The sequence below is a fragment of the Pleurodeles waltl genome, chromosome 8 (assembly GCF_031143425.1).
Source record: "Pleurodeles waltl isolate 20211129_DDA chromosome 8, aPleWal1.hap1.20221129, whole genome shotgun sequence".
In the NCBI taxonomy this organism is placed as follows: Eukaryota; Metazoa; Chordata; class Amphibia; order Caudata; family Salamandridae; genus Pleurodeles; species Pleurodeles waltl.
In genome coordinates this window covers 856904552-856924192 of record NC_090447.1, presented here as the reverse complement: position 1 = coordinate 856924192, position 19641 = coordinate 856904552, and positions in this window count along the sequence as shown.

The window sequence follows — 19641 nt, the reverse complement described above, 5'->3', positions numbered from 1 at the left end:
GAGGCGTGGGACCCTCCAGTGTGGTGCTGCAATGACCAGACTTTTCATCTTGTTTGTCCCTGTGTTCTGGGACTCCAGTGGGTGCTGCCTGGTCTTCTGAAGGCTCTCTGAAATGCAGAGAGTCCCCTCTGTCTCCTCAGTCTGAGTTGAGACCCCCAGGTCGCTCCTGGGTCCAGGCAGCTCCTCTTTGACGCGCACTGCATACTTGCTTGAACCAAGGCTTGTTGGTGGACTCCAGCAACGCAAACAGCCTGCATCCAACAACTCGACTTGGGACTTCTCTTGCACCAAGCAGGAACCTGCAGCTATCTTCTTTGGTGCATTTCTGGACTTTTCTTCTAACCGGAGAATCCTCTTCTGCACCTTCTTCCAGGTTGGCAGGGGCTCCTGTTCTTTCTGGGCTCTTCTTCGATTTCTGGACTTGGTCTCCTCTCTCCACAGGTCTTCAGGAATACATAATTTGTTGTTTGCACTCTTGCATGATTCTTGCATAATTTTTCATCTCGACTTGTAGTGTATTCTGAGGAAACTTGCTGTACTTTACTCCTGATTTCCTGTGCTCCGAGGTGGAGTGTTTTACTTTGGTGTTTTCCTACACTCCCAGCACCCCTCTAACACACTACACTTGCCTAGGGAGGAATTCGACATTCGCATTCCACTATTTTAGGATATGGTTTGTGTTGTCCCTAGGCCCATAGCAATTTATTGTATTTTCTACTGTTTGCACTATTCGATGACTGTTTACTTTCCTGATTTTGGTTACTAGTGTATATATTGTGTATAATACTTACCTCCAGAAGGAGTATTGACTCTAAGATATTTTTGGCCTTGTGTCACTAAAATAAAGTACCTTTATTTTTGGTAACACTGAGTATTGTCTTTTATTGTGTAGTACTGTGAGTGATATTGCAGGAGATTTGCATGTCTCCTAGTTCAGCCTTGGCTGCCCTGCTACAGCTACACCTAGACAGCCTAAGCTGCTAGACACTGCCTACATTTCACTAATAAGGGATAACTGGACCTGGTATAAGGCGTAAGTACCACTACAAACTAGCCAGTCTCCTACAAGTACAGGGAGTTACCTGACCGCTAAGGCCAGGAGGCACTGTTACTCCAATCAGCCAGCCCAGTGTCCTATTTTCCAAAGATCCCTGTGTGGTAAGTCACACATGAAGTGTAGTCATCTGGGGCGATAATATTTGTATATTATGTGTAGCAGAGAGAGTGACATGACTACAACTCACAGAAGACTCTTTTACTGTCACTCCAAACACCAGTCCAGTGTTCTCTTCTGCAAATATCCTTGTTTGTCAACTCACAAATGAAGTTTACTCACATGGAGGGATAACATTTGTCAGGTATTGTGGAGTAGTGAGAGTGATCTGACTGTAACACCCAGGAGGCACTGTTTCACTAACTCCAAACAACAGTCCAGTGTTCAGTTCTCCAAATATTCTTCTTTATTGACTCACAAATGAAGTGTACTCACCTGTGGGGAGGACAGTTATCACATGTATGAACTAGAGGGAGTGACATCACTGCTAAGGCCAGGAGACTCTGGGGGTCATTACAACATTGGCGGTAAAAGGCGCTTACCGCCGTGCAGAAGACCGCCAATACACCGCCACGGCCGCGGAATTCCGAAACAGCTATTATGACCCACAGCATGGAATCCGCCGAAATTCAGACACCCACACAACTCCGCCACACCAAAGGTCAGTGATAAACTGGCGAAAACAATTCCTCCACCGTCACGCCAACAGAAACACGCCCATGCTATCACGACCCACGAATCCACGCGGCGGTCTTTCAACCGCGGTATTCCATTGGCGGTACACACCGCCGCGCTCAAAATACACACACATCTCCAAAACACAGCCACATTGGACAATTCCAAGTACACACACCTGATACACATACAAACACCACTCCCACTCACCCAACACAATATAAAACACACACCCACATCACCCACAAACCCCTATGACCAAAAATTATAGACGAAGGCCAGAGAGAGAGCACAGCAATAGACAACCCCACCACACAGAGGCACACAACACCATCACCCATACAACTTCCATGCTCAAAACACCCCACACCACCACACATCACCACACTCATCAACACATACACCACCCCACACATCACCTACACCACCCCATGTCATGCCAAAGACACCCCAGGTTTTCCGAGGAGGAGCTCAGGGTCATGGTGGAGGAAATCCTACGGGTAGAGCCACAGCTATTTGGAGCACAGGTGCAGCACACCTCCATAGCCAGGAAGATGGAGCTATGGCGAAGAATCGTCGACAGGGTCAACGCTGTGGGACAGCATCCAAGAAATCGGGAGGACATCCGGAAGAGGTGGAACGACCTACGGGGGAAGGTGCGTTCAGTGGTCTCCAGGCACAACATCGCAGTACAGCGGACTGGCGGCGGACCCCCACCTCCTCCCCCACAACTAACAACATGGGAGGAGCAGGTCTTGACCATCATGCATCCAGAGGGCCTCGGAGGAGTCGGTGGAGGAATGGACACTGGTAAGACAAATCTTAACTATCATATCCCCCACCCTACCTGCATGCTATCACACACACCCTCACCCCCTCCCCTATCACTCCAACTCCTCACTAATGTACTCATAACACAAACCACACATCCCAACACCAAGCCCTGCATGACACAACTAAGCATGGACACTGAGCACTAAAACATGCTCACTGCACATACCCATAACAACCCCCCGACCATCATCATACAAGCCCCCACATAGGAATGCTTGCACTGGGGTACACGCACACCCACCCATCGCACACCATGAGTAATCATGCTCTTATACCCCTGCAGGACCACTACGGAACGTCAACACACAGGAGGGTCCAGACATCTCCACTCCACCCACAGAAGAGGCCCACAGTGACGACAGCAGCTCTGGCCAACTGGATCCAGATGACCAGCCCGGACCATCGTGGGCCTCGGGACAGTTGGTTCCCCAAACACTGGCACAGCCCAACACTGGCCTTCCACCCTCTGGTAACACCAGCACAGCACCCACCCAGCGGGCCCATTCCTCCGTCCCCAGGACACGTCAATCAGCGGTGTGTCCACCACTACAGGGAACCCAGGGTAACCCACCACCCCAACAACAACAGGGACCTGGGGGCAGTGGTAGTGGGCACACGGTCCAGGGGACGGAGACACAGGAACACAGGGGAACTGGGAGGGCTGCTGTGCTACAGGGGGCGGACAGGCCAAGGGAACCCACCCTCCACGAGGCCCTCTCCTCCATCATGGGAGCATACCACCACTCTCAGTAGACGATGGCTACGGTCCTGGCCAAGTTTCAGGAGACCGAGCGCCTGCAGGACGAACAGTATTTGGGGTTCAGGGAGGAGCTCAGAACCATCACCTCCGCCCTGGGCACCATCGTAGGGGTGCTGAAGGACATACAAAAGACCATGAGGGACACCGTGGCACTCCAAGGGGCCCCTGACACTAGCATGGATGATGAACTGCCCACCACCTCCGCCGGCGCTCGTGGACAGGACGCCCCGCCACAGGACCACCACACCAGCACCCCACCCCCTGCACATGGAGAACCACCCTGCAAGCGGTCCCTGAGATCCAGGAACAGGACAGAGCAAGATGGCAAGACCCCGCCAGGAAATGAGACCACCCTGATTGTCCTCCCACTGTCTCACTTTGTTACCCTGTCCAGATTGTAACTGCCCTAGCTCCACTTCCTATGCCCATATGGGCAGTGCACCTGTGAGACTAATAGACTGGACTCTGCCATGGACATTCCTCCACCATCACCCCTCACCATTTTACCACCCCCTCCAATATTTAGCACTTCAATAAACACCCTTGAACCACAAAACAATCTGGAGTCAGTCTGTGATTTTGAAAATGTGTATTAGCAATGACAGTGACAAAATGCGTTTTCAAATGTCATGCCAACATACTTATGTCACACAACACAAGTCCATGAAGGATGCAAGCAGATGACACACGTTGGTAACCACACCTGTGAAACCGTAATGGAAATGTACAACTCAGTTACCAAATACTGCTATTAATTGACAGACAGGATACAGGTAGAAGTGTGAAAGTGAATGTGATAGTAAAAAAATTGTTCTCACTGGAAATACTGCTGTATGACTGACTCCCTGTTGTCTATCTCTTCTTCCTCAGCTTCCTCCTCATCACTGTCCACAGGCTCCACAGGCTCCACAGCTGGCACAACACCGTCATCTGGACCATCCTCCTGCAGAAAAGGCACCTGGCGTCGCAAAGCAAGATTGTGAAGCATCGAGCAGGAGATGATGATCTGGCACACCTTCCTTGGTGAGTAGAATAGGGAACCACCTGTCATATGGAGGCACCTGAACCAGGCCTTCAGGAGGCCGAAGGTGCGTTCGATCACCCTCCTAGTCCGCCCATGGGACTCATTGTAGCGTTCCTCTGCCCTGGTCCTGGGATTCCTCACTGGAGTCAATAGCCAGGACAGGTTGGGGTAACCAGAGTCCCCTAATAGCCACACCCGGTGCCTCTGGAGTTGACCCATCACATACGGGATGCTGCTATTCCGCAGGATGTAGGAGTCATGCACTGAGCCAGGGAACATAGCATTAACCTGCGAAATGTACTGGTCTGCCAAACACACCATCTGTACATTCATCGAATGATAACTCTTCCGGTTCCTGTACACCTGTTCACTCCTGCGTGGGGGGACCAGAGCTACATGGGTGCCATCAATAGCACCTATGATGTTGGGGATATGTCCCAGGGCATAGAAGTCACCTTTCACTGTAGCCAAATCCTCCACCTGAGGGAAAACGATGTAGCTCCTTACGTGTTTCAGCAGGGCAGACAACACTCTGGACAACACGTTGGAAAACATAGGCTGGGAAATCCCTGATGCCATGGCCACTGTTGTTTGAAACGATCCACTTGCAAGGAAATGGAGCACTGATAACACCTGCACTTCAGGGGGTATTCCTGTGGGATGGCGGATTGGTGAGATCAGGTCTGGCTCCAACTGGGTACACAGTTCCTGGATTGTGGCACGGTCAAACCTGTAGGTGATGATCAAATGTCGCTCCTCCATTGTTAACAGGTCCACCAGCGGTCGGTACACCGGAGGATTCCGCCATCTCCTCAAATGTCCCAGCTGACGGTGCCTAAGAAGGACAACAGCGACCACAGAGTCAACAAATTCCCAGGTATGTACCCACAGCTACACAGAACACGACACCAAATACAAAACTCTTCCTGTATGTGTGTTGAGTGTAGGCCTAGGTATGTGTGACGCAGTAGTAAATGAAGCCATGTGGGCCCCTGAAATGGCGGCTGCCTGACCTCTAAACTGGGACAATGGGATGTGAGGTATCTGTGGTGGCGTTGTACACCATTGCGGTAGGCGGTCGTAGACCGCGGCGCAATGCTGCATTGGTTAACATTGGACCCTATGGGTCCCAGGAGCCAATGGTGAAGTGCGCCGGCGGTGATGATACGCACCGCCGCTGACGTCACCGCCACGGACGTGACCGCCATTTTCTATCTGTTCAATCACTCGATACCTGATCTTCGACAGGAGAGGACCTACACTGCAAGTGCTGCTGTGACCTCAGTCTGGAAGAGACAATGGCTGCTGCGTCTGGGGAAAGGGCCCCTGCCTTCACTGGTCCTCCAGACCAACAGGTAAGTACACAGGGAGCACGTTGTATGGGCTATGCTGGGCGGAGAGGGCTGGATGTCAGTAGCAAGGGGGCAGAGTTCAGCGACCATGAAGGACTGTGAATGCATGTGCCACATGGCAAGGATAGGGATGGGGGCCACTCACTTCGACGGTGCAGTTGGTAATGACTTCTCTTCTTCCCCTGTACATGTCATTTAGGTCAGCGCCCACCAGAAGAAGGACATTTGGCGTGCCATCGCCAAGGACGTCCGGACCCTGGGGGTCCACCAGAGACGGGGCACCCACTGCCGGAAAAGATGGGAGGACATTCGCCCCTGGAGCAAGAAGACGGCGGAGGCTCAGCTGGGGATGGCCTCCCAACATGGGAGGGGTGCCCGTCGCACCATGACCCCCCTGATGTTCAGGATCCTGGCAGTGGCCTAACCTGAGTTGGATGGGCGCTTGAGGGCATCACAGCAGACACAAGGGGGTGAGTACACTCTCATTCTGCAGACTTTGCACGCAGTGGAGGTATCTGGGTGGTGGAGAAGGGCTGTGGGTTTCCCTAGGCCAGGGCGAGTTACGTAGGCTAGGCCCCTCCGGAATGCGGGCCATGTGGCACTCCACCCCACCTCTGTAGAGTGCCGAGTACAGGTATAGATGCCCCTGTGTCATCTATGTGTGCAGATGTCCACCATAGCCATGTAGGCCAGATCCCAGGAATTGCATCTGTAGAGGCCAAGAGCACGGCGTAGTGCAGGGGGCTGCTATGTCTGTATTGTCCGCCAACGGTAGCGGTAAGCCATGCACTCAACCTGTCTTTCTTCTGTCGTCCCCCCCCCTTTTTGTGCTCTCCCTGTTCTTTTGTGCATCAGCATCATCAGGCGGAGGAAGAGTGGCACCGGAGCACGAGGGAGCTGCATCCCATATCGCCATGGAGGGCCACACCACAGACTGTGAATACACCAGTGGGACGGAGGGCGAGAGGAGCTTCACGTCGGTCACCGGATCGCCAAACAGCGACACGGACTCGTCCGCCGATGGGAGCTCCCTTGTGGTGGCGGCACCATCTGTGCCCCCCACTTCTACAGGTACAGCTGCCACCCCCCTACCAGCACCGCCCACCCAGCAGCCCCTCAGCCTTCGCTCCGTGCCCGCTCACCCAGGAGGGTGGGCATCACCTTCGCCCCAGGCACCTCAGCCCCTGCCCCAGTCACCCCTGCTGCCCTCAGTGAGGAGGCCATTGACCTCCTCAGGTCACTCACTGTTGGGCAGTCTACCATTGTGAATGCCATCCAGGGTGTAGAAAGGGAGTTGCAACACGGTAATGCATTCCTGGAGGGCATTCATTCTGGCCAGGCTGCCCTTCATCGAACCCTGCAATCTCTGGCCTCAGCACTGATGGCAGCCATTGTCCCTGTGTCTAGCCTCCCCCCTCCAACTTCCTCCACCCAGACCCAGTCCCCTGTACCCCAGCCTATCCCAAGCACACCATCAGACAAGCATGCACACACCTGACCACACAAAAGTAACTCTGGCAAACATAAGCACCACACAACCCACAGGCACTCACACAAGCATCACCCACATACAGACACAGCAACATCCACTGCCTCCACTGTGTCCCCCTCCTCGTCGTCTCCCTCCTCCCTCCCAGTGTCGTCTACACTCTCACCTGCATGCACTACATATACAGGCACTAGGACTCACACCAGAACGCCCAACATCACACCCCGCTCACCTGCACTCACCACCCCCACTACCATTTACACGTCACAGGATGAAGCACTCTGGGCACCAGTCCCCTCCAGAACCAGCGGAGATCTGCATCCACTCTGTCTGTCCTTCACAGGATGAAGCACTCTGGGCACCAGTCCCCCTCCAGAACCAGTGGAGACCTGCATCCACTTGAGAGACTGTGGCTTTGCACTCCCCAGGATGTAATAGTGGGCAAACCACCCACTGCAGAGACTTGAGAGACTGTGGCTTTGCACTCCCCAGGATGGAACAGTGGGCAAACCACCCACTGTAGAGACTTGAGAGACTGTGGCTTTGCACTCCCCAGGATGGAACAGTGGGCAAACCACCCACTGTAGAGACTTGAGAGACTGTGGCTTTGCACTCCCCAGGATGGAACAGTGGCAAACCACCCACTTGTGATACTTGAGAGACTGTGGCTTTGCACTCCCCAGGATGGAACAGTGGGCAACCCACCCACTGTAGAGACTTGAGAGACTGTGGTTTTGCACTCCCCAGGATACATCAATGGGCATGGAGCCCTGTCGTGGATCTGGTGTGGTGCTGTCATCCGGCTGAGGTGCCCCTCCCTTCCCTTCCCCCTGACGTGCCTGTTGTATTTCTATCTGATGCCCCTGCAGTGTTCTCTCCTTTTGTGGACAGGTATCTAGTGTGGGCCTCGCCCATTCATTTTGGGCCCAGTGGTCCACGGACATTGAAATGTGCATACCTGCACTACTAATCGTGATGTATATATTTGGAATGTGTATATATATCTGTATATAGTAGGTCACTGTATTTTGATACATTACAATGTTTGCACTGATTTCCTTTTGTCTTTGCATTCTTCCGGGGGAGGGTTGTGGGTTGTTACTGTGCTGTTTGGAAATGCATTGGTGTGTGTGTTGTAGTGGGTGAGGGTCGGGTTGGGGGTGGGGGTGTTGCGTGTGTGTCCCCCTGACTTTTGCCTCCCCTATGTCGTAGGTGCAGTACTCACCGTTGTCTTCGGCGCCTACGTTGCTGGTGATCGTACAGGAGCAGGAAGACAAGCGCAGGGAGTATTTGTAGTTCGGGCTCCATCGTGGCCTCCTTCCTCGTGGAGTGTGTTAAGGTGAGCGTTTTCCCATTGCAAAAGCTGTTGCTGCCGTGTTTTTATCCACAGTGAATCCGCCCCGGAAAAGGTGGCGGATTGGAGGTTGTGATACTGTGGGCGGTACATTGTCTCCCGCCTGTCTGTTGGCGGTGACCGCCGAGCTGCTTGTCTGTACCGCCGTGGCGGTCGGAGTGTTAAAGTGGCTGTCTATATTGGCGGTTTCCGCCACGGTCATAATTCCCTTTTTTTGTCCGCCGGCCTGTTTGCGGTATTACCGCAGCTTTAACACCGTCCGCCAGGGTTGTAATGACCACCTCTGTCTCTACAACTCCAAACACAAGCCCAGTATTCTCATGCCAAAATACCTCTCTGTCTTAACTCTCAAATGAAGTTTACTCTTTGGGGAGGATAACATTTGCATGGTGGGGTGAACTACAGGGAGTGACCAGAATGCAAAGCCCAATAGGCCCTGTGTCCCTAACCCCATACACAAAAACTATGTTCACTTGCCCAACTCCATCTATTTATAAAATCTCAATTAAGTTCACTCACCTGGGAGGATACCATCTTTCAAGTGCGTGTAGTATAGAAAGTGACATGACTACAACTCCCAGGAAGCACTGCTTCAGTAACTCCAAACACCAGAACAGTGGTCACTTGTCCAAATACCCTTACCTGCTATCTCTCAATTGAAGTTTACTGATCTGTGAAGGGCCAACGTACAGATAATGCTCAACTCTGACGTGTCTGGCTACTTAGCTCCATCTTGAACTGTTAACCCAAGATGAAACTATTAATGATAGGAATGACACCTTACCCAGTGTGCAAAACAATGATCCCAACGGCCTCAAGGTGCATAACAAGAATGGTATTGGCAGCAGACACATTCACAATGCACTGGCCGTCTGATGACTCCAATCATATATACAACAAAGTCCTGTGTTGTGTCTGCCTGTATAAACATCAAGTAGGCCTCATAATGGTCAAAGATGTATCTTGCCTAGCCACTGTTTTGCCTGCACTGGTGGCAAGATGGCATTCTCAGACCATCCTCACAAGGGCTAATGTTCTGCACATTTCAACAGCTGCTTGACTTAAGTGGAATTGGCATGCTTCACAAATGTCAGGTCAATACCACCAATACCATGGGTATCTGTCACAATAGAATAACCTGCAAAAACTATGTACAAGGTCTTTGCGAAATGTCACTGTAAGATTTTGGAGGTAGATGTCACAATACAACCAGTAACAGTGTACATTTCACATCAACAGGTCGAGCTGCCACTGCCCCCATGGATGAAGCCCTCAGTGACAATGATACTCTGGGATGTCTGAATGTGGAGGACGGTTCTGGCCCATCTGGGCAACCTGGTCAGACACCAACAGTGAGTCTCACTGTTGCTACTACATCATCTCTCAGCCCAGTTGCTTCCACATCACGGATAGCCATTCACCCCCTACCTGTGTCCCTAGGACAGTGGCAACCATCTTGTGCCCTCCAGTCTAGGATCCTGAGTCACAGCACAACACCTCTAACAATGATGGTCGTGGAACCAATGGGTTGGCGCACCCTGTGGCAAGGGTGCAGGGTGTGTGGAAGGGATGCTGTCAGCCAGCAGGGGAGGCCACTGGAGATGCTCCTGGCTAGGTCACCATCATCCAAGGTGTGATGGGTCAGGTACTTGTAGAACTCCAGGAAATGAAGCAGCTGCAAACGGACTTTCATCATGAAATGTGAACAATGGGAAGCTCACAATACCAACATGGCCTCCCTAACAGGGATGCTGGGGGACATTAACACCACCCTGATCATGGATTGACATCAACACATTACCCCTTCCTTTGGGTCATCTACAGCAGGCCCTTCTTCGTTGGTAGCCACTGAATGGGAGGTCCCATCAGGGGAAGAACCTGCTCCAAACAACCCTGCTTCTATAGCAGCAGACACCCACCACCGGCAGCAAGTGACCTCTTCCAAAATGACCTCCATTGTGTGCCACACATTCACTCTGTTGACTCTTCTACAACCATCTTCAATTTCCAATGGGAGGAGTATACTGGATGTTGGACTTCCAATGGTGTGGCATCTACTCCAATGATTGCATCCACCCTGACTGAAGCCTTCACTTTTCTTTTCCATCATGCCCCAATTTTATTTTCTGCACAAATTTTCAATAAATCCAGCTAACACAAAGTCATTATCTGCTTGCTTCCGTTCCACATTTTGCTATGTAGAGATGTAAGACCATGTGAAGCAAATGAGGAAGACACAAGATACTAATGCAACACACACAAACACATTGCTGCAAATGTCTGGTCACACTAAAAATTTTATTTCATTGTACAGCACATAGGTTGTTGAAATGTCTGGACTGTTATAGCCAAGAATGGCCGACTCATATTGCGTCAAGGTACACATACCAAAGTACAGCCCCCCATACCGCGGAAGGAAGGGCCTTGTCAAACATTGTCCTGTAGAACAGGCAAGCAGAAACGTGGATGGTGTCACCAGCTTGAGCCTTATTACATACCACACCAAAGAAATACAACATCACATAAACCAAGGCAGTGGCAGAGGGCCCTGTTGACAGACCCATCATTATTCAATGATTAAACATCTGGTGGTATGAAAGAAACATATGTCAGTGTTGTGGCACAGACACTGTGGCTTGCAATGATGAGACACATCTACAGCAACATACAGGTCATACAAGAATAGTGTTTAGCCTATTTGAAGGGAGAATGCCTTGTTTGCAATTGATGACAAAATATTTCATGCCCACATGATCACAGATGTGATGCAATCGGCCCAATACAGTACACTAAACAAGTCCAATGTGCACTTCTGACCCTCCACCCAAACACTGTTCAAGCCGCTTTGGCACAGGTTTCATACATCCCAAATCTGTGACCTACATAACCTGGAACAATCCATGTCCACTTCCTATCTCAGAACAGCATCAGATACCTGCCAATGTCACAGCTCTGAAATGCCCACAGAAGGATGTCATGGTGAAGGTACCTGTACAAAGACAAAACAAGGGGTATGGACTTGAACACATACCTATTATACAAATCACATAGCAAACGTCTGGAAATGGAATAACATCGCAATGAGACTGTCATAAACAAAGCATCATCATCAAGGTGTGGATATGTCAAAGGCTAATTCATCAAGCACCCTTTGGCTGAATATTGCAGAGTATCCGCTCCCTAGTTGTTGGTAAAACACTCAAGTCCACTCATACTCAAACCTACAGTACATTGTACAGTCACAGTCATGACATCACATGACATACTTACACTCATGAGAAGTAGCTGTTGATAAGATCTTTCTGCAAATCAGCTCCTCCCTCTTCACCACTGTCATCCTCGCTTGGCATTTCAGGAGTCTTACCCGGTACCACTGCAGACTTCCCCTCCTCTGGGATATAAAGGATATTCCTCTGCAGGGCGATATAGTGGCGCATGCAGCATGCCACACTGATCTGACACACTTTTTCGGGTGAGTAGAGGAGGGCTCTTCCAGTCTAGTCAAGACAGCAGAATCTTGCCTTCAGGAGCCCAAAACTAATTTTCACTACCCGCCTTGTTCTTACATGGGCCTCATTGAAGCAGACTTCCCCTAGCATAGTTGGATTCCTTTTTGGCGTCAACAACCAAGGATGGTTTGGATATGTGGAGTCTCGTGTTAAGGCACGGATGCAACAATGAGTCATTCACTTCATGATTGTAGCACCAGACATTGAACATGCACACTCAGGACAGATGTGACTTACCAATCAGCCAGGCCCTCTCTGGGTACAGTTGTGACATTAGCTGGGGTACGGTGCTGTTCTGCATTATGAAGGAATCATGGGCTGAACCAGGATAATGGGCACAGACCTGTGAAATGTAGCAATCCGCCAAACATACAACTTGCACATTGATGGAATACAAGTTCTTTCTGTTGTGGTATACTTGTTCATTTGCATGCAGCGGGACCAAGCCATAATGTGTGCCACCAATGTCCCCCACTACATGTGGGATGCGTGCAAAACCATAAAGGTCAGCCTTCACTGGGCTAAATCCTCATATCGGGGAAACTGGATATAGCTGTCCAGTTGTTTCAGCATTGTTGAGAAGACATCCTTCAACATCAGACTGAACATAGGTTGGGACATGCCAGCTGATAGGGCCACTGTATGTTAGAAGGACCCTGTGGCCAGGATGTGCAATATTGACATAGCTTGCACAATAGGTCATATGCTGGTTGGATAACTAATAGCTGGCATCAGATCTGCCTCCAACCGACAACACAAGTCTGCTATTGTTTGCCTATTCAGACAGTAAAGAAGGATAATGTGAAGTTCTTCCATGGTCTGAAGGTCTGGCAGTAAAGAGTAGATAGGAGGTTGTCACATCCTTCCTCTCCCTGGGTACCTACGTATGACAAGACATGATTTCTAACATTAGTCAGTGTGTCCACAGCAACATACATTAGGCATGTCAGTGATATCATATTTGATTAGGTAGACACGGCAACCAGTAAACATCATAGCTACAAATAACACAAGGGTCACATGTGACCACCATGGTTTTCCACACGTGTTCCCAACATGTGTATGGACCAAACTCAGATATGTGCATCACAATTGCCCCTCAAAATGTGACTAGATATTCCTACCGCCAAAATGATTGTTAGTTGTGGTGGACTGAGCCCCACTGTTAAATGCCATCTGTGCCCTGCAACATACTACAATGGTGTTTGAGTAATAGGACCAACATGACAAGACAGGATAAGCATGTATATGTGGTCAAAAATACATTTTGTGATGCAGTTTATAAAGCACAATACAGCATTTCAAGCCACCAAAATGGTGGCTGCCTGACCTATTCCACTGGACCTTAGGAACCGTCCGTGACTGCCTGCAGTAGCCATCATCATGGTGGTAGGCAGTTGCAACCGCTACAGATACAGCCGTAGGCTAGCACTGTTTCCAGTGGCAGTCATGGGTCAATGTCTTTGTCTGCCGGCGGTGATGACTGTACATGACTGTACATGACTGCCATGTTCTGCAGATTCATTCACTTGACTCCTACCACTGCTTCCAGCAAGACCTCCAGGCTCTGAACTGCTGTGTACTGCCTCTGGGAGCTATCATGTAAAGTCCAGTAGGTGAAAGGGCCCTTGCATTCTCTCCAGTGGAGCTGGAGAGGCTAGTGACTGAGGTCCTTCCCCTGAATGGACATCTCTATGCTTCACTTGAGGAGCAGGTTAGTGCCTCTTGTGTACAATTTTCTCTGTTCTTAATCATCCTTTCCTCCTCATGGGCTAGAATGTGGCCTTGTGCACCAGTTTGACTACTCATGTGCCTGTTGTTGCTGTCTGTGTGGCATCAATGGGAGGGACAATGTGCAGCTATTGGTGGCCTTAAGTTACGTTCAATCACATTGTGTTGTTTGAGGTTTCTGGGTGCCTATATCTTCCTTATTTTGAATGCACATGAGTAGGTGAGGAGACATTACTGCCATCCAATTACATCTCTTACCTCATGATTGCTTTAAATGTCTGGCAACATGTATGTGTATGACAGAATGAGCTGAGTATGCATTGTATGAGTCAGTTGAGAGCAATGTGAGCAATGTGTATGGTGCCACAGATTTCTGAGCACATCTGCCCTTGCTAAACTGTTATGTGGAAGGCATATTATGAGTCACTCTGCTCTTCAGGTAGTCACACACATCAAGTGTAGATGGGCACTTGGTGTACTGTCATGCATGGAAGTGGTGGAACTAGAGTGACATGTAGATTCTGTATGCCCAACCTGCAGAGACCACGGCCTGTAACATGTATTTCCCAGTTTGGGCCTAGTTTAGGCTGTGGTAGAGTAATTGTGGCTATGCAACTGAGACACTGTGTCCACTCCCTGTATCCCATCCGATCCAGTGAGGTGGCAAACATGAGGCTCTGCTGGAAAGTCCTGTCCAGGATACCTCATTCTATTGAGTAGATTAGGAATGGGTGCAGAGGTAAGTCATTAATCTAACTCATACGTGCATTTAGCATCATTGTGTGTCTCTGACTCATGAGAGTTCCCTTATGCCCACAGCTCTGTTGTCACCTCACCACAGGTCATATTTGTCCTGTACAGGCTTATTGCACAAATGACAGTCCCACAGTGGAGACAGTGTGTTGCTTCCTGGCGGGCCATGATATGTGACTCAGTAGCTTGGTCACATAGTAGAAACTGTACAATGCATGCCTTTGTTGGTTGGATGCCATCTCAGTAGAATGGACACATATGTCCAATGGAGTGTTCTGTGGTACAGGTACATGGCACAGAACCCAACCCCCTGAAGTGGCATAAGTCTGCAATTGTTATTCCACATGTCCTCACATGTTACAGTAAGCTAATTCAACTTACAAAGCACAGCGAATACTCAAAGGTGTCTTGGTGCTTGCTGAATAGCATGATGGTTCCTATCAGCAAACAGCAGACTAGAGTTATGATGGACTAACTACTCATTGTTGTTAAACAGCCACATTTTCACTGCTTTCCTACAGCCCAGAAGGTTGGGGGTAGATTTGATGGCAATAGCCAGATTATTCCAAGCGAGTGTCACTCCCCTGAAAAAACTTTTGCCACCCCATGTTATGCACTTGAATTTGGGAACCACGGCAAACCTTGCTGAAGTAGAATGGACTGTCATGGCTGGAATGTACCAATGGAAGCTTTGTTTGAAAAAAGTGGGGCCTAGAGTACTAAGCACTTTGTAAGCAAAATAAAGTGCTTTAAAGACAGTTCTGTGTCTTAAGGGGAGCCAATGCTCCCTGAGGTGCCTGCCCGCCCACTTGATATGCCATTAGTAATAATCCATTACAGTAGTCTCCTGTGGAAGTTCCCTGGCAGAAAGGAGTGAAGTGAGGGAACAATGATGTGCCTTTGCACCTAACTATGGACTGGTCTATGACCTTGAACTTTGAAAGTTTCAACTTAATAAACCCAAACAGTTGTTTTTTTTTGGGTATACATTTGTCCTGCAATTCCTTTTCTACCTTTATGTTGTTCCCGAGTGACCTGTGTTGTCTGCCTACAGTTGTGTGTGTTTCTGCCTGCTTGCTGATCCATTTGCTGATGTTTGCAGTATCTGAATTTGTGGGCAGCGTTGGGGTCCCCCAAGACAAGGGTATATGTTGACTGTGTGGATATGTGGGTGTAAATGCATTGGTGGTGTCATGGCATTGTTTACGGTTTGGTATAGTAAGTATTTCATCTTGTTTTGTCCAATGTGAGCATGTATGGTGTTAGACTTGTCTCTCTGATATGGATTATGTATTCATCTTATGGGTGGCAGCTTGATTTTTGTTAGTGTAGGGATGGAGATTGTTGAATTGTGCTACCTTTGCTTGCATTTGCCTGTGCATGTGTCCATTTAGCTGTGTGTACCTTGAAGCTAGTTCATGTAGATGTATGTCCCATGCAGTTGGAGTGCTTTGTATGTGCTTTGTTGACTTGCACTTCCACATTGTGCAGATAGGCATGTCACTTGAGTCTAGTATTGCTTGTCCCAGAGATACCTGACTGGCCAGTTCCCAGAAATACTTGAAGGGCCAGCTTCTGTGCAATAGTTTTTTATGGGCAATTGCAGGGTGATATGTGTCCAAGTGCAGCCTCCTTCCCTGGGAGTTACTGCAGGCCCCATCCTTATTGTGCAGATATTGTTTGCATCTTTGTACGCTTGTTTCTCAGACTATTGTGCATCTCATTGTCCTACCATTGTGTTGCAATGTGTGTAATGTGTGTATCCATTGCAGGGCTGTTTAATGGTCGTGGTGTTTGTGTTCCATGCCACATCCATACATATGTGTGTTGAATGTGATGACAGTCAATGGCATGTGAGCAGGCCTCAAAAAATCTTAAAAGTGTTACTAGACCTGCAGGTCGAGTAGCTTGAATAATCTACACAACCTAACTGTAATGTACTTGACCTGGAAACAGGTCTCAAATTGTGTGATCCTAGCCAAATATTGTATTTTACAGTTGCCTTTTTCTTCATTCTCACATATGAGTGCACCTTCAAATATGTGAGTTCAGCATTTCTGCTGTAAAAAATCCTCTTGTTTGATTAAATACACTAAATGTTTGTTCTATGTATAATAAATCTAGCCCACATATAGCGTACACATGATCCGTGCATGACTTGCCTCTTAGTTTAATAATAGCTGTGCCATCAGGGCAGGAGTTTTTCTCACCTTATGTTTAAACATTCACTTTTAATAAATTTATCACTAAAGTGTGATGTGGTAGTGTACTGTCATTTACAGACAGTAAATATCCAAGAAATGTCCAAAACCCTTCCCACTAACTTGCAGCTTTACTGATAAAACTAGTGTATTAACAATAATCTGTGAAAATTGGGTTTCAGAAAACATTTATTATTTGCACATCAACAAGTAAAGTGTTCTGACTTTTTTTCATCCTACTAAAATATTTTTTTCATCACACAGAAGTCCAAAAAATGGTCTTTCTCAGCAACTAATATATATTTTGAAATGTTTGTAAAGTTGACTTAGTGATATAAATGTTGTGTGTTAGGAAAAACCTTATGCCAACAGCCTTTCATTTCACATAAGTCAGACAGTTCACCTTACAAAGTCCTAGAACTCTGCAGTCACGAGGAAAAGTATTTGCATTGCAAGAAGACAAACTGACTTTTGATCTCTGTCTCTGAACACAGAGCAAATGTGACAACAATAAGATTTGAAGGCATCTTAATTGCTAATTCAGTTTCTGACTGAAAAGAACACTTATTCTTGGTCCACTCGCCAGAAGGGGCGAGCAGGATCTAAAAATAGCTAAACCTCATAAAATAAAACTTGCCATAGCGAGTGGTTGAGAAGATTTGTCGAGCCCTGCATGTGAGGGATGTGAGTGTGAGTTGTATTTGTAGATGTGATGTTGTTGTATTGTTCATGTTGTATGAGACAATCTTGTGTACACTTAACTGTCCCTGTGCCTGAAATGAGTAGACATTGATGTGCAGTGTGAGTGACCTGCCCAAAGGGGGCATATTGTGACTGTGAATGTGTCCTTCTTTGTGTATAATTCTGACACAAGGAGATGTGTACTTGGTGCCCATATCGGGACCCCCCTCTCATGTGGACGAAGGCGCAACGATCTGTTGGTGCAGTTAATCACACAGGTAGGTGTGTGTACTTACGGTCGGTTGCACCCACAGCGGTGTTGATTTTGTGCACCTTCGATGATCATCAGCGGTGGCAGGACATGTGTGATGGCTTTTGTGGGGGTACCGGACATGTAAGGCTGTCTGCAGGTGAGTGTCTTCCTTTATAGTCTCTGTTTCCTCCTTCTGAGATGTGGTGGTTGGACCACCACGGTCACATTGGCGGTGTGCAACCATATAAAGGTTTCTGGCAGAAACACTGTCTCCGCTGGTCTGTTTGTGCTGCCTCATGACCGTGGCGGTCTGTGCTGCCTGGCTGTGCCAGCGCGACCGCTGTGGTCTTTGCTGCATAAACCAGAATGACTCATAATTTGGTAGACCAACTGACAACCTGACGGCAGTCGTACAGCCAACACTGCCATGGCAGTCAACGGACTGTCAAACTCGTAATGAGGCCCTTACTCTTTTATGTGTTATCAAACATCTAGTGATTTTGTAGCAATACAAATAATAGAACCAACCCCTCAAACCCCCCTCTTAGTATCGTTCTCCCTAGAAGCTGAGCCTCCCCTTAGATAAAATACATCACATGTGTAGGGGTGGAGACACGTCACATCCTCTTCTAGGACACCTTGTCCCAGCCGGCAGTGGGGGCAATTACTAGACCCAGTGGTCATGCCTGGAGGCACTTCATATAATCACATCGGCACTCCCACATCACGGGATGTGCCTGGGTGAAGACCAGGTCAAGAGCGGGCCGCCTGCACCCATGGAAGACCGAAAGAGGCTGGACTGGACTCTGTCTCTTGGCCCCTGTGCCCACTGACTCTATCTAGATTCTTGATTGAAACAAGTGTTGTACCTTATCCTGCTTATATATCCCCAGGTCCGTCTTTGGGTCCTCGGTCTCCTTCTCTGACATGGCCTGCTAACCAGTTATGCTATCTTCCTCATGCTGCTTCAGCACCCTCAATTCTATGTTTGTCTTTTAGGTACAACATTGACTCAGACCTAACACATTTGACAGCCCAGGTGAGACTGGAGGACCACAGCCACCAGAACCTCTTGCGGCAGGAGCCGCATTTGTTTGTGCCATTGGGTGCTTCAAAGGAGGCAGCGTTGCCTGCTGTGTGGGACATACCTGACAGCCCGGGCGTGACTGGAGGACCACAGCCCCAGAACCTCTTGTGGCTGGAGGTGCCGTTGTTCCTGCCATTGGGTGCTTCAAAGGAGGCAGCGTTGCCTGCTGTGTGGAACGCACCTGACAGCCCATAGGAAACCGGAGGACCGCAGCCCCAGCACCTCTTGCGGTAGGAGCCACGGTTGTTCACACCATTGGGCGCTTCAAAGGAGGCAGTGTTGCCCGCTGTGCGGGACGTGTCCGGGTGCTGCCCAGGTGAAGAGTGGGCCCATTTTTACCCGTCATCGGCTGGATGACGTTGGGCTGGGCAACACCCCTAACGTGTTCTCGCACAATTTTTCATCTACAGTAAGTGCCACTTCACCTTGACAATTTGGTCTGCAGACTCCAGTTGTAGTTATTCAGTGGCATTATAAGGGCAGAGGTTTCAGTTGGTTGCACCACCTGCAGAACTATGGGACAGGTGGCCAAACGGAAGTCAGAAGCATTATAGGATTGTTTTAAGCGTAACAGTACATTAGATGGCTTATTACAAAAGGCTGTTAGAGCCATAGAAAAGAAGATCGAATCTGCTGAACGACGACTGTCCATTGTAGCTCCCCTGGCCATCTCTTCCTTTTCACCCCGCCACTGCTTTCACCCCAATTAGATCCAAGGGCTAACAACAGGGGATTAAGTGAGATGGTCTCCAGGAGGATTCGGCCACCTGCTCATTTGACCTATCTATAGCTGAGTCCTCGTTGGCTCTATCAGGCATTTTGGCTGGAACAACAGAGATTCCAGCTGTTAAAATTAAAATAAAGCGAGATGAAAATTCTCTTAA